General features: G+C 41.1%; 1 protein-coding gene across 3 annotated transcripts in view; it reads left to right on the top strand.

The window, feature by feature from the left end:
* Nucleotides 1–228: 228 nt before the first annotated feature.
* Nucleotides 229–25,880, top strand: part of LPAR1 (lysophosphatidic acid receptor 1) — a 237,854-nt gene continuing 212,202 nt past the window's right edge. For all 3 annotated transcript variants that reach the window (XM_089674737.1, XM_089674721.1, XM_089674724.1), the window contains exon 1: nucleotides 229–718. The gene's annotated coding sequence lies outside the window, so the exon portion shown is untranslated. The remainder of the gene's footprint in view (nucleotides 719–25,880) is intronic.

Here is a 25,880-nt window from a genome sequence, read left to right as displayed (position 1 = left end):
TGAAATCAGAGCCAGCGGTGAAGTTCTCGGAGGCTCTCTGTGTTGTGTTTTAAAGTGCCACCTCTATTTAAATAGCCCTTGGGCCAGTGATGACAAATGTCAAGAGGCTGTTCATTCATAAGAGTTTGAGGAGGTGGAGGCAGTGGCTGGGAGTACACATAGGAAAGCTTGCAGGCAGGGGGAGTGACTTAGGTAGCAGAGTGAGAGGCATTCAGCACATTGACTTTACACACCCCAGACATTACAGCACAGGCAGTCTCTGTGCTAGGAGACCACACTCCTAATCCCAGCTCTGGAGCTGGCAGCACAGTTCTTGAAGAACTTGGAGTACAATCTCACTTTTTCTTTGAAATAAAAAAAAGGCAAAACAAAGGAAACAGGCATAGGATCTCACCTTGTCCTTCGACTTAATCCTACCCTGCAGACTTGGCAAAACTTTGTTTTTCTCCTGATATAAAATTTGAAGAAACTAGGCATTCTCACCCACTTCATCTCCCCCCTGACCAAGTCTACTTCTTACTATGCAAGGATGCTCTGAGTAGTTTGTGGATTTATTTCAATGTGACGGCATTGGGACTCACTTGAGAAAAGGAGACAGTGTGTCTGGAAGGATTTGGAGAAGAGGCAAAAAAAAGTCTTACTGTGGCTTTTATTTTCTGGCTTGACTCCTGTGGTTGAATTTTTGCTACGTGGATCACAAAGCAGAGACTGAGAACAGGTAAAGTCATTAAGGTTTTACTGGTCCACAAGTCAATGCTGCACATTTCACATTAGCCACTATAAAATGTTATGAGTTTGTTAATTTCTCAGAAGTTGGCTTTTGATGACTTTGATGTTAACTGTCATTTATTTTGCTTCTAACTCCTTTTATTTGCATCCTTGTCATCTGTAACCTTTAAACCTTGTTTGTTGCATATTTTATTATCAATAATTACACTAAAGACGCCAAGTGAAATTTTTATGACTTTTGGCTGATTTTATGGTAATTAGTGATACCTTTAGCAGATGTCAGCTTTCACTGTTAATGCAAAAAAAATGTATAGGTATTTTGGTGCTGGAGGGGTATAGCCAAAGTAATTTAAAAGTCCAATAAAATTCCAGTAATAAGTTCAATAGCAAGTCCGTAAATAAAGTCCAACATATAGCCAGGGAAATTAAAGGGAGAGGGATTGTTGGACAGGCTGTGGTTATTCACAGGGGGGGGTGTAGTGGACAATAAATGGTAGCATCAGCGGCAGCACCCTTAAAGTAAAGCTGAACTCTGTAAACAGGGAAAGAGAAAATAGGGGCGCCAATCTAAGTGCAGCATTATAACTCATTTATTGCAAGGTTAAAATTAGTAGCAACTCACTAGACATAAGTTGATAAAAGGCATTTCACCCTCGTATGGGGTCCTGAAGGATCCAGGAGCCGGTATGCGGCACAGCGAGTCTGGGTTCCTTCATCGTGGCTGGCCACTTCCTGAGCCTCAGAGGACCTTCTCTCAGCCACCACCCGGACGCCCAGACTCACTGTGCTGCATACCGGCTCCTGCATCCTTCAGGACCCTGTACGAGGGTGACATGCCTTTTATCAACTTATGTCTAGTGAGTTGCTAATAATTTTAACCTTGCAATAAATTACTTATAATGCTGCACTTAGATTGCTGCCCCATTTTCTCTTTCACTGGTAATGCGCAGAAGGTACTTGAAGAGTTGGAGTCTTTAACTTTTTAAATCAATAATGATTGCAGAACTCTCATTATAGCCCCTGTAGTATTGAAATCATTTCATTTGTTTATTAATTACTTCAGTTGGACAAACTTTGTAGATGGCCTTTCAATACTCCTATATGCTTTGAACCACCCAGCGCCTGGTGTGAGCCTATGTCTCTTTAAATGTATGGAGTCCTGCTACAATCCCTAACATACATAGAGCAGATTTATGAGTGGACTGACCATTCCGACACTCGGGCACTGTCCAAGGGCCCGGGGTCAGTAGGGGGCCCCATGAGATGCCCCTGGTACCTTTTTCATAGGCTTTTTTGAGTTTGGGCAAGGACACGGGGGCCCCATGATCCCCTATTGCCCGGGGGCCCCATGAGTTGTCAGTCCACCCCTGGTAGGTATGAATAAGTGGGTGTTGCACATTTTTAGAGCAGGTTAGAAAATCATTTATCTATCATCTCTACACAGCAAATGTTAACATTTTAAAAGTACACTTTCTTCGTATCTTTTTGAAGTTAGACTTACTTTCTCTTAAATACATATGTGTTTGCTGTGAAGGCTTTACTATTAGTATACTTGGCTGTCCTTAGTCTTCAGCTCCTTCCAGCAAAACTGTAGGATTCATTAATAACCTATGGGCTTGTTAAGGTAAGAGGAATGAAAATTACTTAACGGAGAGTTACCTATAGGAATCAGATAGTAGTCATTTTTCATTGGTCCAACCAGTTGAATGAAATACAGTTGGTTACTATGGGTTATGGTACTTAGCACATCATCATGCTCTGGTTTAGTCAATGGAGTTGATTTGGAACGTAATAGAGGCTGTTCACTAAGTACAGCTGTGTTCACTTTGAATACTAAGTCATATGCAAAGAAATTTAAGACAGTGGGTTTTTACTTTATCATGACTTCAAGTGGAAGTGTAGTCAAACACTAACTCTACTCTATTCCCACCCCTATTCTAAGTCTATTCTATCTACCCTGTGATGGAAAGATCTGTATACTTACCTATACTAAGGGTACTCTGGTCCAGTCATATGATGGGTCCCAGTGCCGGCTTCAGTGTAGAGGAGAGATTGTTGACAATGGCTGCAAACCTGGACGTTGACATCACCCATAGGCTTGTTATGGGGCATTTTTTGTCGGCTGTCCCTCCTCTACAAAGAAACTGGGGCTGGGACATGGGGCCAGCTAGAGTGCCCGGAGAATAGGTAAGTATACAAATCATTCCTTTCACATGGTAGATATAATAGGCTTAGAATAAGGGTGGGAGTAGATTTAAAGTGGTTGTAAAGGCTCAAGGTTGTGTACCTTCATGCATTCTAAGCATGAAGGTAAAATACCTTTTGTGTGCAGCAGCCTCCCCCTAATACTTACCTGAGTCCCATCTCAATCCAGCAATGTGCACAAGAGCAATGGCTCTCTCTCTCCTCATTGGCTGGGACAGCAGTGGGAGCGATAGGCTCCTGCTGCTGTCAGTGACATCCAGTGAGCCAATTAGGACGTGGCCAAGCCATGCTCTGTTTCTGAATAGAAAGACAGCAGCAACTCAGGGGTGAGCCTGCCCGGGTACTTCATAGTAGCTGCTTGCTATGGGGGCACCCAGCAGGAGGGAGGAGCCTGGCCAAGCCACACTCTGTTTCTGAATAGAAAGACAGAGCATCAGCTCAGGAGTGAGCCTGCTCAAGTACTTCATAGTAACCTACTTGCTATGGGGGCATTCGGCAGGAGGGCGGAACCCGGAGCTCCAGTGAGGGATCCGAGAAAAGGAGGATTGGGGGTGCTCTGTGTGAAACCACTGCACAGAGCCAGCAAATATGACATGTTTTTTATTTTAGAAAAGAAAAAATCAGCCTTCAATACCACTGTAAGTATAGTTAGTGTTTGCCTAAACTTCTATTTTAAAGCAGGCCTTCACCCTTTTTTCTACTTTTCATATAGCTAGTCCTCCCCCCCCCTTTCAACCAATAGCAGATTTGCCTTTTATTCAAACACCTATTTTTTTGGAAAATCAGCCAGGGCTTTCACCTTTCTTGCCTAGGCAACAATGACCTAGCCCTCAGCCGCCCGTAGCCTTCTGGGATCCTCATGTTACGCATCCTCCCAGGAGACTTGGGGGGGCAATCAACTGCAGATGTGGCATGTCATCAGGGGCAGCTGCAAGAAACTGGAAGAGACGGAAAAGATGGCCAGTTCCAAATGACATAAGCAGAGGAAATGGTGGCGCAGGACTTTGCATGTGGTGGGAGATTACAGCAGGATTTGTTGGACATATAAGAAAGAGGCTTTTTTTAGGATAACCCAGCAAAAATCAACGTAAATCAACCTCAATAAAAAAAATAATAGAAAAAAATATGTCAGAGCAGGTTCCTAAAGTCTGCTTTCCATGGATTTATACTAAATACATACATACAACTTAACCATCGTACCTCTAAACATCCAAAGATCAGACCAGATAAGCTTTGCCCTTCAGAACATACTCCACCCCAAATGTGCCCATATGTAGACAAAACAATAACCACTTTTCTATGTTCCTTCCCTTTCTGGGTCTGAAAATCTTAATGAGCCCACCACAATAGGTCCAATGAAAAGTTCTGGATATCTGATATGTCACCTTTGGTATTGGTGCATCATTGCAGTTTGCACTATACAATTAAATATACCTCTGAACCTTGTGTGGAGGATGAAAAATACTCAGTAAGAGACTAGTTGCCCTTTAAAGTGCTCCACAAATGGTAGGTTTCAGGACCCCTCAGGAGATGTGATATGTCTTGGAAGTCTGTTAGACTTAAAGGAATTGATTCACTAAAACTGGAGAGTGCAAAATCTGGTGCAACTTTGCATTGAAACCAATCAGCTTCCAGGTTTTTTTTTTTTTTGTCAAAGCTTAATTGAACAAATAGAAGTTAAAAGCTGATTGGCTACTATGCACATCTGCCCTAGATTTTGCAATCTCAAGGGTTTTTTTTTTAACTTTTTCTTTTTTTTTCTTTCTAGAAATCGTGTCATTAACTAACTTGGGGTGACAATCGTTTTGTGCAGTGCTGTCACTTTATGAAAGGAGTGGTTTAGAACTACATAAAAGTGTGCTAGGACTACATAAGACCTCCCTCTTTGCTCCATTAGTTGGGGAGGTGTTTTGTAGTCCACAGAGATAGCAGTAACAATGTCAACTGATAACAGTGCAGAAGCAGAGAGCACAGGAACTTCAGGCTGGATAAACAACGATTCTTATGTCTTTGTCTATCAGATATAATAGCTTTTAATGGTATATTTAAGTCTAAAGAGAAGCAAACAACAAAAATGTATTGTTAGAATGTATATATACTTTAATTCATTGTAAATAGTGGCATATATAAGTATGGCTAGCTGATGGTGGGGTGCTTGAAAAGACAATCGAGCTAACCTGGAACAAATTACAAGGTTCTCATCAGCATTATTATAGAGCTTAATGATGGAATTTTGTTGACTTTGATGTAGCGTTGGCCTTTGATGTGTCAGTGTGCTGCATCTTGAAGAATCGTATATGCATCCCTGTGCAGTTTGAATAGTGGTAGCCTCACGCTTCACCACACGTTCATCGCATGAGCTTTGTAGTGGTTGTCTGTTTCCCACTCCTTCCAGATGTGCACAGTACTGTCAGGAGACCCCGGCAGCAGTGTGCTGCTAATGGTGCCACCTACTTGCCATTCCTCATTCTTGCAGCTTTTTATTCTATTCACTTTGACTCACCACATTCGATCTGTGCTTGTATGATGAAGGCTGTAAGGCTGTGGGTGATGAGTACGGTCTGTGCTATAATACAATGCACCTTCTTAAATGAAACTAGATTTAAATAACAGTCAATAATACCAGAATTGGAAAAGAAAACATCAAGGAGTAATGTGAACACTTCAGTCAGTCACCATGTCTATTGTTACTTTTTGTTGCTTCCTCTTCAGGTGATGTCTATTCAGGGCTTTTTTTCTCAGAAAATAGGTATTGGAACTCCCCCTTCTGAGTCACCCTTGTCTCCACTCCCCTACCTACCTCTGAGCACTGTCCCTTTATTTTTGTTATTATTATTAACCACTTGCCTACCGGGAACTTAAACCCCCTTCATGCCCAGGCCAATTTTCAGCTTTCAGCGCTGTCGCAATTTGCATAACAATTGCAAAGTCATGCAACACAGTACCCATATGAAATTTTTATTATTTTTTTCACACAAATAGAGCTTTATTTTGGTGGTACTTAATCACCACTGGGTGTTTTATTTTTTGCGCTATAAACAAAAAAATTTGAAAAAAAAAAGTTTTTCTTTGTTTCTATTATAAAATTTTGCAAACAGGTAATTTTTCTCCTTCACTGATGTGCATTGATGAGCCTGCTCTCATAGGCAGCACTGATAGGCAATGATAGGCTGCACTTATAGACGGCACTGATGAGGTGGCACAGATAGGCAGCACTGATGGGCACTGATAGACGGCACTGATGATGGTGCACTGATATGCATCAATGATGGGCACTAATAGATGGCACTGATAGGCGGCATTGATGGGCGACACTGCTGGGCACTGACTGGCTGCACTGCTGGGCACTGGTGGGTGGCACTGCTTGGCACAGGTGGGTGGCACTACTAGGCACTACTGGGCACAGGTGGGTGGCACTACTAGGCACTGATGGACAAAGATGGGTGGCACTGCTGGGCACTTGTGGGGGGCATTGCTGGGCACAGGTGGGTGGCACTGCTAGGCACTGAGGGACACAGGTGGGTGGCACTGCTGGGCACTTGTGGGTGGCACTGCTGGGCACAGGTGGGCAGCACTGGTGGGTGGCACTGCTGGGCACTGATCATCCTGCACTGGTCCCCTGATGATCGGTGCTGATCCGTCCTCTGACAATTGCCGCTTATTGGCAGCACTTACCAACTGTGCTATAGCCAAATTACGGCTAAAGCGCGGTTGTCCAGTTCTGGGAGGGCATCATATGATGTCCTCCCAGAACTTTTGCTCCTGCGCGCTCCCGGGGCGTTTGCACCCAGCGATCTCCATGATTGCTGTGTCCTATGGATACTGCTGATCACGTGATGTGGTAAATGGCCAATCACAGCGGCCCTTTACCACATGATCAGCTGTGTCCAATGACACAGCAGATCACCGGTAAATGCAGTTGCCAGCTATCAGCTGCACTTTCCTCATGCTGTCAAAGCGTGAGGAAAGTGCAGCTGATAACTGGCAACTGCATTTACCGGTCATGTGGTAAAAGGCCAATCACAGCGGCCTCATCACATGATTAGCTGGGTCCGTAGGAAAGAATTGCACTCATTATCAGCAGATGGCTGGTGCAATGCAGGGCTCTTGCAGACTATCAGTGTACCTGTCTGCTTGTACCTCATATGGGCAGGCAGTTACACACTGACTGGAAGATCAATTAACTACCTAGTTTGCTCATCAGCACCCTCGTCGTTCATTGAGAACTACAAGCTGTCAGCTGCAAAGGCTGTCAGTACTTGTAGTTCATTCATTCACAGAACTCTGTGAATGAATGACACAGCCATGTGGGAGTGGAGCACGCTATGGCCCCACTCCTTTCAAATTGTGAGAGCAGGTGCGGAGAAAAGATCAACAGGTAATTGTCACAATTAGGGGGAGGAAATCAACTAGAGGCTGCAGGAGTGGGAACAAGTTACATGTTCCACCCTACAAACCGATGAAACAAGTAACATGTTCCCAAAAGTGAACTTATCCTTTAAAGCCCTATTAAGTTATTTTTTGCTGTCTTTGTTCTACTAGGGAATTTCTCTTCTTCCTGCATTGAAGACATAACAGGAATAAGAGCAAATCTCCTAAAAGTGAGGGGAATTCTCATGTTAGACAGTTATTATCATAACATTTGCTCTATTGAAAGATTTCATCTCATCTCTTGGTCTCATGGCAACTTTAAAAATTAGGATCAAGATGCCTTTTTATGTGTTTTTTTAAAGTCACACTAACCCAAATATATTCTTGATTAGCCAGACCAAAGCTGAGAATCATTGCTATCAATTGCAGTAGTGACACTAGATGGTGGCAGTATTATAATTATTATTATTATTATTATACAGGATTTATATAGCGCCAACTGTTTGCTCAGCACTTTACAATATAAAGGGAGACAATACAGTAACAATACAGTTGAATGCAAGAGGGTTAAGAGGGTCCTGCTCCTTGGAGCTTACAATCTAAGAGGCAGTATAGTAATATAGTGGCAATTATTTTTCTGTCACTATACTGTTCATACTTTTATAGGTGGAACCTTTAGTAAGGGCACTGTTGTACAATCCATCCACCCTGGTTGATGAATAGCCATGCCTCCTCCTCTTTAGTCCAAAGTCAGTAAGACTGAGTTTTGGAAAAGTGTTAATATTAATATTATTATTATTCAGGATCTATATAGCACCTACAGTTTGCGCAGCACTTTACAATCTAAAGGGAGACAGTACAGTTACAGTACAATAAAATTCAAAAGGGTTAAGAGGGCCCTGCTCATAAAAGTTTACAATCTAATAGGGAGGGGCAAGTGGTACAAAAGGTTATAACTATGGGGAATGAGCTGATGGAAGAGATAAAAGTTAAGTTAGCTGGGGGTGTGATAGGCTTCCCTGAAAAAATGAGTTTTCAGGGATCGCCTAAGGCAGCCAGAGTAGGAGATAGTCAGACAGATTAAGGTAGAGAGTTCCAGAGGATGGAAGAGGCACTGGAGAAGTCCTGGAGATGAGTTTATGAGCATGGTAGTCTATAGAAAAGTCTCACATTTCCTTTCAGTTGAATTTCTCATAGAGTTTGATCACCAGGCTTCGATCTTTCTCCTTTAAAGTGTTTAAGTGTTTCACCCCTCCATGGGCCTAAGCATATAAGATGGTGTAAAAAGTTTTAGTCTAGCCCTGTGGTGTCAAGCTCAATGAACAAAAATGTTTTTTTGAAATAAAACAAAGAACCTGGAGCATATGCATCTCTTCTATAGACTAGTGCAGATTTCAGAGGTGCGGACGGACCGTGCTGAGCCATTTGTACTTATGGCCACCTAACTGGGAAAATTACTCTGATGTTTAATACCGGGGTTATGGCTGCAGCTAGAGGCCATAACTCCATACTATTTTTTCCCTTAGGCGCCAGACTTTCTGTTAAAAGTGATCCTAGCGGTTGATTCGCTGATGGATCACTTTTAGAAGTGGTGCAACCTATAGGAACTGACGCTGGTGGTGGCTAAACATAGAGATGAGTGAAGGAAAGATAGCCTCCACTTATCTTTAGGACCTAGGAGGCAGGGAGCCTTCCAGTTTCAGCCCCATGTCAACAATGACATTTGTTTTTTTTTTGTTTTTTTTAAAGCAAAAGATCAATTTTTTTAAGCTTTTCCTTTTAAAGGTAGAGGAGAGATTTGGGGTCTTAGAGTCATGCAGTATTGTTATCGCAAGGGATGTTTACATTCCTTGCAATAGCAATAAAAGTGATTTAAAAAAAAATTTAAGAAACAGTGTAAAATAATAACAAAATAATTTATAATTAAAACATTTTTAAAGCGCCTCTGTCTCCCTGTGCTCGCAGACAGTGGTGAGCGCATATGTAGGTCACACCCTCATATGTAAACAGTGTTCGCATCACACATGTGAGGTATCACATCCAACGTCAAAGCAAGAGCAATAATTCTAGCACTAGACCTCCTCTGTAACTCTAAACTGGTAACTTTAATAATTTTTATAGCATTGCCTATTGAGATTTTTAAGTACAGTAGTTTGCTGCCAATCCACAAGCATGCTAAATTTTAAAGCACAACATGTTAGGTATCTATTTACTCAGCATAACAACATCTTTCATATTTTATAAAAAAATTGGGGTATATATTGTATTTTATTTTTTTAATTCATTAAAGTGTATTTTTCCCCAAAAAATTGTGTTTCAAAAACAGCTGCACAAAAGCTGTGTGACATAAAAATGTGCAATGACCATATATATATACTGTATACAGTATCTCCCAGAAGTGAATCCACCCCTCACATTTTTGTAAATATTTTATTATATCTTTTCATGTGGCAACACTTTTGTTGCCAGCAGTTTATACATTAATGACGGTGTGTTGAGTTATTTTGAGGGGACAGCAAATTTACACTGTTATACAAGCTGTACACTCACTACTTTACATTGTAACAAAGTGTCATTTCTTCAGTTTTGTCACATGAAAAGATATAATAAAATACTTACACAAATGTGAGGGGTGTACTTACTTCTGTGAGATACTATATATATAATGTTTGGGGTTTTAAGTAATTTTCTAGCAAAAATGACTGATTAATTAAACAAAGTGACAGAAAAAGGTCTGGTTCTCAAATTGTTACTAAACCCAGGACCCTGCGTTCACTATATCCGGTCTCCCACAGTACACACAACATGAAACTGCAATTATTTTAGTAAATATAAACTGCTAACTACCTTTTCTCATCAGCAGTTAGAGCAGTCTTGTGACTTCTATCAGTGTCCAGCTGAGCACATGTTAAAGCTTTTAAGAGGAGTTTTAATTCTGATCCAGGAGGAGGCAGGACCCCTGACTTCTATCTGGACAATGCTGATTGGCCCTGTGCTGATCACATGCACTCTCCCAAGAAAAAAAAAAACTCTCTGGCAATACACACTAAACTGAGCATGTGCAGAGTGACTCCACATGATATATCTTATCAGGAGATACAAGGGGGGCACTGGAAGAAGGGATGAATCAGTTAAGTTAGGATCAAACAGCCTTTTTACACAATGCAGAGGATTAGCCCCTTAGGTTCCACAGTGAGTATAACAAACATGCTTTACTACACACGCAGACTGATTTTACTGTTGTGGGTTTAGTAATAATTTAAGTGGCTATAAAAGAATTGGTAAAGCTCAGCACTAGCACTGCCAAATTCTTTTATAATCTCAATTCTATATCTGTGGATCAATGCCTGCTCTTCACAAGGCATATTTTTGTATATCCACTGTTAATCGACGACATTAGTTTATAGAAACAAGTTAGATCCATATTTATAGGTCATGTAGCAACTTCTATACTGCATGTAGTTAATTCATGCAAAGTAGACTACATTTTCCATAATACTTAGTAACTTTTGCTAAATAACAAGATAGCAATTCAACAGGATATATAAAATGGTGTAAATGAGCATGTAATGGTGTGCATTGTAAAAGCAGTATCATTTCCTGATTTCCAGCATCAAAGCTTGACCTACTGCTCATACACTTTCACTCATCTTCCTTGACCTTCAGACCCTGGTCTTGGTACAGACAATGAAATCTTTTAGATTTTCCTCCTGGGATTAAGGTCAAGTAGTCACAAGCACAAGTCACTTTGCAGCTTCTGGCATGTTTACAACCAGTACAAGTGGTATTTATGTACAGATAACATGAGTTTCCTTACATCCATTCATGATTTACCAGATGTCTTTAAAACTGTACACTATATCGTAACTGTTTCTTATATTTCAAAAAGCCATTTCTGAAATATTCTGGAGCAACAAGCAAGAACTGCTCTTAAAGTGGACCAATGTATTGACAGGTACTGTACTGGATGGTACAATAAAGTTGTTAGGTATGGACCCCAGGTGTGCAAGTGGGGAAGGGGGCATTTCTCTTGATTGGTGTTGGTGAGGGTGAATCTGATCATGTATCCAGCAACCACATCAGAAGGATAACAACACAACGGCTTGTTCACATCAGATGTGTTGAAATACGTTGTTCAACACAGACTCAAACTGGAGAATGCAAAATCTGGTGCAGCTCTGCATAGAAACCAATCTGCTTCCAGGTTTTTTTCTCAAAGCTTAATTGAACAAGCTAAAGTTAGAAGCTGATTGGCTACCATGCACAGCTGCACCAGATTCTGAGTGTTCTCGTTTTAGTAAATCCCCCCCATGTATCCTGTTCATACTATACAAATGTGTTGGTGTGCATGGCATAAACATGACACATGTCTGTGTTGCATCGTGATGCACATGCTCAACACACACCAGCACCCAAGGGTTATGTGCACCAAAATGGGTACCAGCTGGTGGGAACCATTCTTTGCATAAAAGAAATACATTTGGAGAGATTTTAACATTTGCCCATCCCACAAATAAGTGTGTGTTTCAGTCTGTGATCCCCATTAGAGAGATTTTCCATTGCCTAATGCCCCAAAGTATACAGCCTATTGCTCTTAGTGTCGTTAGGAGATGCTAGTCTTCATCAAGCCTCAACACAGGTCCCCTATTGTATTCTATTGTGATTACATTAAAAAACTGTATACTACTCAAGCTCTGATGAAGAGGAAGAGTTTTCTCCACTGAGACCCCCCTTACCCCAATGCACTTAACCACTAAACATTTCAAAAAGACCTGAAGGGGAAATTAACTTTTATACCAGGTGCTCCTCAGTACACATCCAAGAATTTACCATCTGTCTAGGTCACAATCAGACAGGTAGCAGCCTAGGACCAGAACAAGGTCCACTCACACTATATTTTTATTATGGATCTGCTTCTGTGAAGGAAAACGCACCATACGTATATATCCCTCAAATCCAATTTTCACTTCTATCCATCCAGTGCTATCATACATACATCAGAACTAAAGTGATGGTGAATTTCGGAACTGGAGGTACAAACTCCGAATAAAAACCTGACAGACGTTCTTTCTCCAATCTTTCCAAAACTATTATAATTATACAGGATTTCTATAGTGCCGACAGTTTGCGCAGCGCTTTACAATATGAAGGTAGACATTTCAGTTACAATACAATTTGGTACAAGAGGAAACAGAGGGCCCTGCTCGTTAGAGCTTACAATCCAGGAAACTAAAAGAAAATGTTTGAATGGACTGACATCCGTGACTCAATTAAATCAAATGCACGGGGAATTTTGGTTGGTTCACACATCTCTAGTCATAGATGGAGAGAAAAAACATTTTTCTGCTCCAGTATGCTACAATCTAAAGTTGCCACTAGTGATAAATTAGGTTTCCTTTAGCAATGTTGATAAATGTAAGGTTATGCAGTTGGGGGCTAAGTATATTCATGCATCATACATACTAGGGGGGGTACAACTTGGGAAATCAATGGTGGAGAAGGATCTGGGAGTTCTGGTAGATCAGAAGCGGCTTCTAAAGCAAGCAAAATCCTCTCTTGTATTAAAAGAGATATGGACTCCAGAGAGAGAGATATCATATTACCCCTGTACAAATCATTAGTAAGACCTCATCTGGAATATGCAGTTCAGTTTTGGGCACCAATTCACAAAAAGAACATTGGGGAACTGGAGAAAGTACAGAGAAGGTCAACCAAACTGATACGAGGCATGGAGGAGCTCAGCTATGAGGAAATATTACAGGAACTGAATTTATTCTCTCTTGAGAAGAGGAGATTAAGGGGGGATATGATCAACATGTATAAAAACATCAGTGGTTCATATAGTGAACTCGGTGACCCTGAGGTCATCACAGAGGATGAGGGGGCACTCTTTATGTCTGGAGAAAAAGAAATGTCATTTCCAAACACGGAAAGGTTTCTTCACAGTGAGAGCTGTGAAAATCTGAAATAGACTCCCTCAAGAGTTGGTTCTGGCCAGCTCAGTGGATTGCTTTAAAAAGGCCTGGATTCTTTCTTAGATACACAGAGTATAACTGGATACTAACATTTATAGGTAAAGTTGATTCAGGGAATATCCATTTGCTTCTCGGGGGGATCAGGAATGAATTTTTTCCACTACAGGAGCAAATTGGATCATGCTTTGCTGGGTTTGTTTGCATTCCTTAGGGTTTAGGATTATAACTTCTTTTTTTTTTTTCTTTAATGGTTGAACTGGACGGACTTTTGCCTTTTTTCAACCAGACTAACTATGTAATGTTGTCCAAGCAGAACATTATTTTTGCCTTACTGCTTATGGTTGACATTTTTTTCAATATTTGTTTAAATTTTTGGTAAAAGTTAAAGAATCATGAATTTTTAAACTTGGCTCCTTTCAGTGTTATTTACACTGTAGTCTGTTGTTGTTCTTCTTAATAATTGATGTCATTTGCTAGTGCAGGGCTTAGAGATGCTGAATAAAACATTGCTGTAAATACAATTTTAAAGCAGGGATTATTGAGTACTGTCCGTGATACAATTTTATTTGCACTAACATACAATTTTGAGGACAAGCTTTCGGGGTATGTCCCCTTCTTCAAAGTCCAAACAGTACTATTACAAATCACAAAGTTTAAACTTTGTGATTTGTAATAGTACTGTTTGGACTTTGAAGAAGGGGACATACCCCGAAAGCTTGTCCTCAAAATTGTATGTTAGTGCAAATAAAAAAAGTATCACGGACAGTACTCAATTGTTTCTGTCGCAAATGCACTAATACGGCTACAATCACCTCAAGCAAAGCAGGGATTGAATCATAATGCAACAGCTACACAGGTTTAATGGTGCCTCTGGAGTCGTGTTGGACATTTACATGTTACTTGGTTTGCCTGTAGTTTTATTAGCAAATCTAGGCTCTTTTCTGGGATAGATCCAGATGTCCTATGTCAGATCCTCTCCAATCAGCACATACTGCCTTCCTGCATTGTCTGTCAGTATGGTGATTAGCAGTACAAACAGCTGACAGAAAAGGTGTAGGAGGAAATGATGTGTGACATTAGGCTTGGTGTTGCTGCTAATGCAAAATATCTGCCTGGCATAGCCGGGGGTCTCTGATGAGTTTCTGACAGTAGGGAATATGGATTTAAATCTTGTCTTGCTATGTCTTGAGGTTCACCGACATGAAGCAAAGGGAAGATTTTGGCTTTCAACCAAAATGTCCTATGTTTGTTAATTTTTCTGTAAAACAAACTAAATTTCAGCTTGCCCATAGATGGTTAGTTTTGTTTTTAATTTTTGCAGAAGAAACCCCCCACCAGAACATTGTATTCTGACAGCAGGACCTGCCACTGTCAGAAAACACTGCTCAGTAGCTGCAGCCGATTGGCTGCATCTACTGATCAACAAATGTTTTACACCATGTCCCTGTGACAGAAGTCAATCAAACAACTGACAGACATGTTATACTTACATGCTCTGTGCAGTGGTTTTGCACAGAGCAGCCTGGGTCCTCTACTTCTCAGGTCCCCCACCGGTGCTCCTGGCCCCTCCCTCCTGTCAAGTGCCCCCACAGCAAGCAGCTTGCTATGAGGGCACCAGAGCGGACGAGCACCCAAGCCATGGCTCTGTGTGTTCATTCACCCCCTCCCTCTCTTGATTGGCTCGCTGGCTGTGATTGACAGCAGGGGGAGCCAGTGGCTCCTGCTGCTTCCTCGGCCAATCAGGAGTGAGAGTCCCTGGAGAACGGAGGTTCTTGTGGACATCGTTGGATTAGGATGGGGCTCAGGTAAGTGTTAGAGGGCTGCTACACACAGAAGGTTTTTTACCTTCATGCATACAATGCCTTTTACATACTATGATTATATTAAGACAGTATATACACGTGGGCAGAAAATGGTTTAGTGGGTAGAACATCTGCCTTGGAGTAATTAGTGTTAGCAGTTTGAATCCCAACCACAACACTACCTGCATGGAGTTTGCATGCTCCCCCTGTGCCTGCATGGGTTTCCCCCCACACTCCAAAGACATGTTGGTAGGTTGATTGGCTCCTGCCTAAAATGGCCCAAGTACATACAGTATACTGTATACATATGAGGTAAAGACCTTAGATTGTAAGTTCCTTGAGGGCAGGGACTAATAAGAATGTACAATGTATGTAAAGTGCTGTGTAATCTGTTACATAGTTAGTCTGGCTGAAAAAAAACAAAAGTCCATCCAGTTCAACCATAGAAAAAAAAGTTATAATCCTATACCCACAGTTGATCCAGAGGAAGGCAAAAAAACCCCTGCAAAGCATGATCTAATTTACTCCTGCTGGGAAAAAAATTCCTTCCTGATCCCTCGAGAGGCAATCGGATATTCCCTGGATCAACTTTACCTATAAATGTTAGTATCCAGTTATATTCTGTGTATCCAAGAAACAATCCAGGACTTTTTTAAGCAATCCACTGAGCTGGCCAAAACCAACTCTTGAGGGAGTCTTTTCCACATTTTCACAGCTCTCACTGTGAAGAAACCTTTCCGTGTTTGGAGATTAAATTTCTTTTCCTCCAGATGTAAAGAGTGCCCCCTTGTCCGCTATATTTGTCTGTGCTATATAAATAGCTGTAATAAATAAATACATAGAAGAGTTGAGTTACTAAAATCAAACAGACTGCTCACTTTGCAGGGGGAATTTAATGAATGTGGTGAAATTAATTTTGCATTCATTGTCCAATCAAGTGCAAGGTAAATAGGAAAACAAGCACAGGATTTTTTTGCTTTCATTCATGATTATGTGTTCAAGGTCAACAGTGCTTCACCTCTTCCAACCTAAAGGACTATTCCCTTGAAAAGTAAACAGCCTATTTTTAAGGAACAACAAAACCTCAAGGTTTGACTGTGCTTTCTTAAACTTTCACAGAGAAAAAAAAGTGTTATCAAACTTGTCAAAATCAGAAAAAATTATAAATACACAAATAAATTGTCCATATTATGCATAGTCCAAACGCAGTGTTCAGTGCAAACATAATCCACACAGAAAGTGATGAATCTGTGACATCATAACTATGTTCTATCTCTCCACCACACAGAAAAACACCTCACTCACTGGAAGCTATTGATACCTTTCATTAAGAAGTCAAAAAGCACTTGCTTAGTACCAACTGGTCATCTCCCACATATGGCTTTTGCTCTCCCATTGATAGCTACTCCATTTTCCTATGCATCCCATACATATGGATAATTACAAGGACAGAACACTTTAACAGCACCCCTTCACCTTTAAGAGATTCAATGGCATATCCCGTTCACATAGAAGGAAAGATAAGGGAGCCTCTTGTAGTGAAATATCAATTTAATAAGAAAACTCAACCAAAATGCAGTTACATATGCAGGGGCGGACTGACAACTCATGGGGCCCCTGGGCAATAGGGGATCATGGGACCCCTGTGTCCTTGCCCAAACTCAAAAAAGCCTATGAAAAAGGTACCAGGGGCATCTCACAGGGCCCCCTACTGACCCCGGGCCCTCGGGCAGTGCCCAAGTTTCCAAATGGTCAGTCCGCCCCTGTACATATGATAATAATCCATAGGTATAAAGTTACAACATAGGAACGCCAGTTTGCATTCCACCTGTGTTCCAATAAGTGGACTTGATGTGTCACGGAAGTCCTGCCCTACGTGTTTCGTCAGCAAATGTCTGACGTCATTAGCCTGTTTGTCTTAGGCCCCTTTCACACAAAGGGTCTGATCAGGTCCACCTGTCAATTTCTCAGGTGGACCTAATCAGAAGGTCCGTTCATACCTATGGACAGGTAAATGGGTTTGTGTCCGTTTAGACCCACCTACCTTCAGGTCTGATCTGGTCTGCTAAAGAAATATATGGAATGGGATCTTTCCTCTACCATTCAGGTAGATTTGAGGGTAAATGGGTGTAAACATACAACGGAGTCCATTTACACCTAGCTGCCCATAGAGAAAAGCAGGCTTGGTCCATGTTTCCTCTGCATAAACTCAGCAGACATGGACCTGTCATTCGCCTGCTCTACTCTGATCAGCAGAGGATCAATGGACAGATCACCTACTAACCTAAATGGAGTACGCCCCATGTGAAAGGTGCCTTATAGTTTCCAGATCCTTCCACTTGCTTTACAATACTGAAACTTCTCTCCTTGGCTTGATAGTTTTCTGGGCGATAGTATTGGCAAGAACATTGAGTGGGTGCTATAATACTGAACTGTGATAACTAACAAGTGTGTTGGTGTCCAGCAAAAACTTAAAGTCACTGTTGTGGATGAACTTAGCATTTAAAGCAGTTCTCACACAAAGCGTTGCATTGTAGGATGAAAGAGTATTTTCAGAGTAATTAGTAATATAATTCAGGGGTTTGTGGTCTTTTATATGAATATCTGAAAATTGCATAGAAGTACGCTCTGCTGGCACTACAATGTGCATGAACAAAAATAAGTATATTACAGCTTACCAGTTTTTAGATATTCCCTGCAAAATCTTCAAAAAAGCTTGTTACTAAAGGGATGCAAATTAAACAGTTTATCTCATTAGAAAACTGGCAGGGCACCAGGTGTTTATAATGAAGGCTGACCCCCTATTCAGTAATCTAGAAAACACATAGTGAAACAAACAGCTATTTCTAGATAACAGAAAAAAGGTAGCAATCTGCAACTATGTTTTTTTTTTTATGAATATTGCAATGTACTGTACATAGTTTTGTTTTTGTTTGTTTTTTACATTGCAAAAGTGTTTGTTCTTAGCTTTTAAAAATAGTGACAAAGTTGCTTTAATGCAGTTTTAAAGTTACTAGGCCAAACTCTGGCTGGTAGGATGTCTGGAAGTGAGCTGAAAGCAATTAGAAATCTGATACCTAGATTCAGGAGAGAACTGCTCTTTATTCCTTTCAAAACTTTCCTTATATGAAGCCCACACACAGGAAATGACGGAACAGTTGCTGTTTTGAATTTGCAGACAACTGAGTTTTCAAAGGCATTTATTATATTGTGTAACAGGCAGCTTGCATAGTGTTTGAAAAAAAAAAAATTATATATATATATACAGTATATGCCTAGTATGTAGATATGCCCACATGTCCATACAGTTTTTTTTCATTTGGTTTTGCTAAAGTATGTAAAACTTTAACAAAATGTGTCACATCTATCTTATGAATACACTTTAACCTCCCACCTTCTGCTAAATCACTAGAGTCTGCTCACCTCCTTCTATAGCAGGCATCACTAAATGGCGGACTGGGGTCCAGTTGCAGACCAAGTCCCTAACCCATCCTGACCCACGTGGTCCTGCCATTTACGAGCCCTTTCTTCCCCCAGCCATTTCGCGGTCATCCTCAGAGAGCTGACAGTGGGAGACAGGACAGTTCTCGATGGAAGGCAGGAGCTGCCAGAGGTTAACAAACAGGTGATTGGTTGCTAGGATGAAGGGCAGTCTTAGCAATCAATCACTGTCTGTCAATCACTGTCTGTGTAAGGTAGGAGTGTGTGGGGGGGTGCGAAGTTAAAAGGGCTAAGATAATTAGTGTGAAGGGGGGCTGATGTGAAAAGTAGGTGAGGACTTAATGTGGGGGGACTGAGGACTGAATGTGGAGGGGCCTAAAACAGTAATGTTGGGGGGACATTAAAATTAAAGTGGAGGAGCTGAGAATTGAAATGGGGGGGCTGAAAGCATTAAAGTGGGGGGGAGGATGAGGACAGTAATGTGGGGGGCTAAGGACTGCGCTGTGTGGGGGCTGGGGACATTAAAGTTGAGGGGGCTAAGAACTGTAATGTGGGGCTGAAGACAGTAATGTGGGGTGGCTGAGGACAGTAATGCGGGGGGGGGGGGGTAGCTGAGGACATTAAAGTAGGGGGGACCGAGAACTGTATTGTGTGGGATGAGGACAGTAATGTGGGGGGGGGGGGGCTGAGGACAGTAATGTGGGGGCTGAGGACATTAATGTGGGGGGGGGCTGAGGACAGTAACGTGGGGGGGTCTGAAGACAGTAATGTGGGGGGATGATGTAAAAAGGGGTGGAGTACAATGCAGTGAATGGGGCAGAGGACAGTACTGTTGGGAGGGGGGGGGTTGATGTCAAAGAAGGGTGAGAACACTACTGTTAACAGGGTGGAGGGGGGTGATGGAAAGGGGGAGCTGGGGACACTCATCAAGATGAGATCTTGCTGTGAACGAGGAGGGGACTGTGATGTGCAGTGGGGATTGAGCACACTGATGTAAAAGCAGGCAGAGATCTGTACATGTGCATTTAGTGCACACATCGTGGGTAGGTCTGCCCATTCATTTTAGTGGGCTGCACTATGCACGAGAAACATGAAGAAGTCCTTGACCCTTTTTTTCAAAATAGCACCGCAGCAACAAGCGGTTTGGTGCACACGAAAATGCACCACCAGGGGCGGACTGACCATTTGGAAACTCGGGCACTGCCTGAGGGCCCGAGGTCAGTAGGGGGCCCCATGAGATGCCCCTGGTACCTTTTTCATAGGCTTTTTTGAGTTTGGGCAAGGACACAGGGCCCCATGATCGCTTATTGCCGGGGGGCCCCATGAGTTGTCAGTCCACCCCTGTACACCACAGGGGCCTACATGAGATTCAGACCTCTGATGGATGAAAATTGTACTGCCGCAACCTCTGTGAATTTTAATTCAATACCCCTGTTCTAAAGTGTCGCTCCTGCCTGAACAAGGTTTTTTCAGGTGGACGTAGCCACTGAGAAGGTGTCATTCGTGATAAATTTACCCGTGGGACATGTCCTAAAGGCTTTCTTAAAGAGGAACTAAACCATCCTATCTTTTTCTGCCAAGGAAGCTGCCATCTTAGCCTCTGTTTGATCTGTAACTGCCATGATACTGCACATGGGATCAGTTATGACACCAACCATTTAATCATTTTACAGTTTGGCTGAGAGCACAACTAATGTGATAGTTACCTTGCCACCATGTGCTGGGAATGTAACTGTGCATTTATAAAAAAAAGTATGCATAGTTATTTGTCCAGCAAAACCATTGCATTTCTTCTATGTGAATCAAAAGTGAATGTTCTCCTGTTTGCTCTGTAGATCAAATGTCATAATTCATAAAACATATGAGTGGTTTGAAGAAAACAGTGTATTATGGACACTAGATGGAGCTGATGATCACAAGAAATAAACACTTATTTCCTATGTTCTTCAGCTCCATCTAGTGACCATCAGGTGTTTTCCCAAACCACTCTTTTTTTTATGAATGAACAGCATTTGACCTGTAGAGGACATAGCCCAAAAACATTCAATTTCTCCCTATTCCCATATAAGGAATGTACTAGCAGCTTCACTGGACAAATTGCTACACACCCCTCTGTGTAGCTCAGCTATAATGTAATGCTATAAAACCTGTGGTATGTCTATGACAAAGGGTATTTCTTTTAGACTCAGGGAGTACTTTTATTTCATATATCATATTCGTTATACTTAGGGAGTACTTTTATTTCATATAGCATATTCATCTTAGTAATGAAGAACCATATATGGAACCATATATATTTGAAATGTTTGTCTGAAGATTTACATGAACAGGGTAAGTTTAAAATTCCAAATCACCCACTTTAGGGGGTACTCCATAAAAATCAAAGGGTTACATACTTTATTAAAGTATGGAAACATAAAAGCATGCAATTTCTTCTTCAAATTGTCTTTCCCCTTTTTTATTCATTAAATATGTTTTATATAAAAGAGATACAGACAGATACAAAAAAGAAAAAAGATCAATGCCAAAAAACCTCAATTCAAGAATCATTTTTTAATGATGTAACTACATATAAACTGAAACAATACCCTGAGGCTACAAAAATTAAAAAGAAAAATGACGTATGGCTGAAGCATAACACAATGTATAATTAATGCTACTGAAAAATGGATCTATTGCTTTCCAGACAGGTTTCAACCATTCCCCCAAAACCAGCTTTGTTATGATGGACACTCCCAAATGAATGATGTCCCCTTTTTATGAACAGTATACTAATGCCATTGTTTGAGAGAATCCTTTGTGTAAATTACGGTATGATTTAATGTTTTTAAAGCTGCTACTGAGTCTTGATTGCCTAAGTAAAGTTTATGAATACAGATGAGGAGACAGACAGAGATATCTTTGATAAACTTTCTAAGCAAAGCATGCACATTCCTGAATAAGAAGCATATCCGAACCACATTCATCATAAATTAAACATCCACGTTTAGCCCTTTGAAGAACCTTTAAGAATTATCGGTCCTTTAATACTGGCATGTTTTTGAATTAGAATTTAATACTAAAATTACCTATTAGTAAATTAACAAATCTGCATGAAATAATCCCTTACATGTCACAATGCAGAACAATATAATGTAAAAAAGTACATTTTATTAATCAAGAAAAAGGAGACATGACCTCAAACGAACAGGTAAAAAGTTTAAAACTAACATTAGAAAGTATTATTTTATCAATGAAGTAGTTGATGCTTGAACAGACCTCCAGTAGAAGTTATTCAAAAGTTGGTGAATACTTGGAATAAACATAGGTCTATACCAGGGGTCTCCAAACCTTTCAAACAAAGGGACGGTTTATGGTCCTTCAGACTTTAGGAGGGCTGGAGTGTGGCCAGTAGGGGTAGAAAATGTTTTGGGCCCAGCATCAGTGAGAATAAACATGGCCTAAGGGATGGTGGTCAGTAGGAGGAAGAGTAGTGTCCCATCATTGGTATTAATGAAAGGAATAGTACCCCATAAGTGTTATCAGTGGAAGAAATAGTGCCCCATTGTGGGTGTCAGTGGGAGGAATACTGCTTCATATAATTGGGAGGAATAGTGCCCCAAGGCTAGCAAAGGGCCACATCTGGCCCTCGGGCCACAGTTTGGAGACCCCTGGTCTATACAATTAATAAGTAAAAAATTAAAGGAGCAGACTTGATGGACCACTTGGTCCATTTCTGCCATTTACATATTTATTTATTACAGGTACTTATATAGCACTGTAAATGTATGGAGCACTTTACATATATATTGTACATTCACATCAGTCCCTGCCCTCAAGGAGCTTACAATCTAGGGTCCCTAACTTACATTCATACATACACATACTAGGGCCAATTTAGACAGCAGCCAATTAACCTACCAGTATGTCTCAGGAAAGTAGGAGGAAACCAGAGTACCCAGAGGAAACCCACGCAGGCACAGGGAGAACATGCAAACTCCAGACAGGTAGTGCTGTGGCTGGGATTTGATCTGACAACCCTAGTGCTTGTAGGCCATCATTCTACAGTATATGTAAAGCTTCACATAACTCCTCATCTCAAGTATACTCACATCCCCTTTGCTATCTGCATGCTCAGTTCAGCCACTTGGAGCTCATTCATGCTCTTTCATGTAACAGTGCTGGTGCCTTGTGATTAGCCTTGGGCTATCACATAGGGGCATTTAAGGAGTTTGTAACTCTGTGTCACCTCCACCAAGTTGGTTTGAAGCTTACTCAGGGCTTTAATTCCCCAGTCTAGGAGGACAAGCAGAGAAGCAGAGGAAAGCTAAGTATATGCTTCTGGAGAAGGGAGACGTTAAAGCAGTAGTAAACGGCAGCCGTTTAAAAATAGAATCCCCTGCAACATGCATCCCGTCATATGCGTCGTATGACATCATCAGTTGCATCCAGTGTGAATATCTCCTGATCGGTGCAAGTTTAGGAGATATTCACTGTACCCACAGGTAAGCGTTTTAATAGGCTTACCAGTAGGTACAAGTTCTAAAGCACACTTTAATATCACTTTAATATCAATTTAAGGGGGAACTGAACTAAAAAAAGCAAAGACTTGGTATGTTTCAGGGAACATGTAGAAGTGTTAACTTTGCCTGAGCAGTACCCTAAAAAATTTACCCTTTATCTAGAATTCCATCCGAAAAATAGAAGTGTACTTCCTGGTGTGTGTGTCTGCAGTGTGAGAATGAGGTCTCTGCTTCCTTTGTCTGCTAGTCTCATGAAATTTGGAATTTGTTTTAGTGATGCAGTAACATACTGCCCACTAAAAAAAATACAGTGCCGCGCTCTCCTTGGATCCAACTCCCTAATACCATATGTGAATACCAAAATAACCTGTGAACGGTCTATGTTGCAATAAGTCTTCTTATTTCTGCCCCAAGCAATGCGTATCACCAATTACTGCGTGTATTCTTAATATTAATCCGCCACCAAAAACACCACATGTGTCCTCACCTGGAGCTTTTGACCTCACACAAAGTTATGTCACAAAAACACTTGTGTCCCTTGACGTGGACATAAGATGTCCAAGGGGAGGGGCTTGGTGATGCAAAGAATGATCGTTCAGTCATTTATTGGCCGAAAAAATGATTATGTCTGCAGTCACTGTTAAATAGCTTCAATGACAAGACATTTGGTATGTCACAAGCCAAACAGGTAATCATATTAAACAACAGTACCGATCAGAAAAGGAGCCTCTTTTGGTTACAGTACTGTTTTGCTAACATACATGCCTTATATGATATGCAGAATATCAATTTGAATACATTAAGGCTACAGAAGCTAAGCACAATATACTATAAGAATGGTGAGACTAAAACTGAAATAGAAAACATATTTTGAAATTATATCTCAGATTTACAAATAGCCTAAATGCAGTTTTGGTTCTCTTTTAGAGGAACTGTGAGCAAATGACACAGCAAAGGAAATTCCCCATAGATTTCCTTTGCATGAAAGTGAAAGCTAACCACCAAGTCGAAGTTTATATTGGGAATATACACTCACTGGCCACTTTATTAGGTACTCCTGTTCAATTGCTTGGGAACACAAATTGCTAATCAGCCAATCACATGGCAGCAACTCAGTGGATTTAAGCATCTAGACGTGGTGACGATGACTGGCTGAAGTTTATACCGAGCATCAGAATGGGGAAGAAGGGGATTTAAGTGACTTTGAACGTGGCAGGATTATTGGTGCCAGACGGGCTGGTCTGAGTATTTCAAAAACTACTGATCTACCGGAATCTTCATGCACAAATTTCTCTAAGGTTTACAGAGAATGGTCCAAAAAAAAAATAAAAATATCCAGTGAGCGGCAGTTGTGTGGACACAAATGCCTTGTTGATGTCAGAGGTCAGAGAAGAATGGGCAGACTGGTTCGAGATGATAGAAAGGCAACAGTAACTCATGTCAACTTGGACCAAAATCGCTGAGGAATGTTTACAACACCTTATTGACTCTATGCCACGAAGAATTAGGGCAGTTCTGAAGGCAAAAGGGGGTCCAACCTGATATTAGCAATGTGTACCTAATAAAATGACCGGCAAGTGTAGAAGACAACTGCATACAAAACATGCATTTTTCTAATAGAGATGCAATAGCAAATAACTGTTCTTTAATGTTATCCCTTTTCTGGATGTTCTGTTGGGATAAAAACATAATCACTCTATTTGTGGCCTATGGCAGAAAGAGAAGCTTGTCTGTAACATTGACCTTCTGTTTGTAGAGGGTACAAATTAGCCATTACAGAATTTGTAGTTGCATCCAGCATTAAATACATGAAGATTGGCTGCAAATCCACAAATATTTTCTGTGCACAGGTATTTGTGCAATAGATTATAAAAAAAAACCAGAGCACTATGTCCTTATATACAAATAATATTTAGGTGATCTTGTAATGTGCCTTCTAACTGGAGCTTTCCCAGCACTTGCATACCTGCAGAATATTGAAGCCAAGCTAAACAGATGTGTTATTTAGACCACCCAACATTTAAAATCTAATTCAGAACATTTATTCCCCAGTGCATCTAAACCCTGTCTTCATTTATCACTAAAATAGATCTGTTAGGATGTGATTGTCTGTTAACTGGCCTTCTAACTTAAAAGTAGGCACCATTATGCTTCTGTATTTCTGCACAGCATCACAGATGCATCAGGAGCTCCAAATTCCATGAAAGCTCTGACTTTTATCAACTCCCACAACTCCCTATTGATAAAAAATAAAGTATGTGTTGTACTCACAAACGACAATATAGTCAAGGCACATCATAAAGAACAGCTGGGTCAACACCGCGCTGAGTAACAGTCCGCAATAGGGAGTATAGACATCCAAAAGGCTGATGCGTTTCGAGGACTTGCCTCTTCCTCAGAGCCAACTGACCAAATGTCTGCTCCCTCTTTTATATGCTCACTACTAGTTAAACCAACTAAACCAACGCGGTGTTGACCCAGCTGTTCTTTATGATGTGCCTTGACTATATTGTCGTTTGTGAGTACAACACATACTTTATTTTTTATGGTAATGCACTAGGCCTGTGCGCCCTCTGTTTTTTCATTCCTCATTCAGTATATTTGGATTTCCCCGGTTCATTTGAGGGCAGCAAGGTGTGCATGTTCCAGGACATTCCTTATGTGGTTGTAGCCTGCATCGAGTCCATCCCCAAGCGCAGGAGCATTTGTGTTTGCTGGTTCTTTGAACTCCTTTTTGATCACTGATGCCGCTTCCTCATGTGGAAGCACCAGCAGTGAATTGTGTGATTGGACAAAAGTTGAGATGTGCATAATAAAGTATCCTGGAATTCAGGGGTCTCAGAGTACATTTGACA

Source organism: Staurois parvus, unplaced genomic scaffold, assembly GCF_062004578.1.
Source record: "Staurois parvus isolate SC_StPar_1 unplaced genomic scaffold, SC_StPar_1.0 ptg000012l, whole genome shotgun sequence".
NCBI lineage: Eukaryota > Metazoa > Chordata > Amphibia > Anura > Ranidae > Staurois > Staurois parvus.
Note: the sequence above shows the minus strand (reverse complement) of the source record. Positions and strands in the feature narration are given on the sequence as shown.